General features: G+C 44.3%; 1 protein-coding gene across 1 annotated transcript in view; it reads right to left on the minus strand.

Annotated features, from left to right (window-relative positions):
* Positions 1-1,728, minus strand: part of fam189a1 (family with sequence similarity 189 member A1) — a 69,125-nt gene that overhangs the window by 49,753 nt on the left and 17,644 nt on the right. The gene's annotated exons all lie outside the window — the stretch shown is intronic.

Genomic DNA, 1,728 nt, shown 5'->3' on the forward strand with positions numbered 1-1,728 from the left:
ACTGAGGGAACACTGCAGGTAATGATGTCCTGAGAGCGCACGCTGTAGCTGCACTCACACAGAGACATGTAGGAGGAGATGTATGAAGGCAGCAGACCAGGAAGTGATTTAAAGATGAAAATGTACCAGTGGGAGAGTCTGTGTGAAGTTAATGGTGACCAGTTAACCAGTGAATACTGGGTGCAGTGGTGGGTACGGTAGTTACAGCCAGTTATGAATCTTAGTGCACCATGACAGACAGCATCCAACATCTGCAGCATCCAACATCTGCAGCATCCAACATCTGCAGCATCCAACATCAGCAGCATCCAACATCTGCAGGATGCTTGACTCATCACATGCTATTCAGAATATTTACTTCCTGTTTACATCCAAAACATGGACATTTTAGCATTCTTTTTTGATTTGTATGTAAATAAAAATATAAGTCTAAATAAAGTCTCACCAATAAGAACACATGAACCAGACATGGATTTACATTTTGCTTCTGTGCTTTAGTGTCATCCATCCATCCATTATCTTTACCCGCTTATTCCATTTTGGGTCACGGGGGTCGCTGGTGCCCATGTCCAGCAATCACTGTGCGAGGGGCGGGGGACACCCTGGACGGGTCGCAAGTCCATCACAGGGACACATAGAGACAAACGAGACAAACAACCTTTCACTCTCTCACTCACACCTAGGGACAATTTAGAGTTACCAATCAGCCTAACATGCATGTTATTGGTCTGTGGGAGGAAACCGGAGCACCCGGAGAAAACCCACGCATGCACGGAGAGAACATGCAAACTCCATCCAGAAAGGCCCCTGGACCGGGGTTTGAACCAGGGACCTGCTCGCTGAGAGGCAGCAGCTCTCCCAGCTGCACCACCGTGCTGCCCGCTTTAGTGTCATGAAAGTTTTTAATCAAATGTTTTTCTACAAATATATTTAGAAATATAGAATATTTAGAATAAATATAGAAGAAAGAACTTTCAAACTTTAATGTCCACCACACAGACTTCTGGTGAGAACATGGACGCCATGAGGACGTGTACGCCTCCAGATGTTGGACAGGTGAACAAATCTGTGGGACCTCCACCTGCTGGAGATTCTGCTAAATCACCGTTCATTCATGCATGGAGCCAATCAGAGAAGCCGTTACTGGAAGTGGACATTTACAAAAAGACATCTTTTTGTTGTTGTCACAGCTGAGATGGATGGAGCCAGACTGGTTGCCATGGTAACCACAAACTGGCCCTTTGCCAGGATCTGTAATGATTTCTCATGAGCAGCTGAGGTGAGAGGAGCAGGAACCCTCGCTGGATCAGACCCGCTCGCTCGTGGAAGGGTTGTAGAGAATCCCACAACTTCATCACACCCGTTTAATACTAACAACACACACACATTAACACACACACACACACACATTAACAATACACACACACACACATTAACAACACACACACATTAACACACACACACATTAACAATACACACACACACACACATTAACAACACACACACATTAACAACACACACACATTAACAACACACCAGCTGCTTCTGAGTGAGCTCATCTCATCCAGTTCACAGAATCACAGTCACTCTTATCTTCTTTATTTCTAACAACATAAATATCTGACAGCACAAAATCAGTTTCTGCACTCTGGAGCATTTTACACACAAATATAACACATTGCACACAAATATAACACACTGCACACAAATATAACACACTGCACACAA

Source organism: Nematolebias whitei, chromosome 2 (genome assembly GCF_014905685.2).
Source record: "Nematolebias whitei isolate Nwh7 chromosome 2, NemWhi1, whole genome shotgun sequence".
Classification (NCBI taxonomy): Eukaryota; Metazoa; Chordata; class Actinopteri; order Cyprinodontiformes; family Rivulidae; genus Nematolebias; species Nematolebias whitei.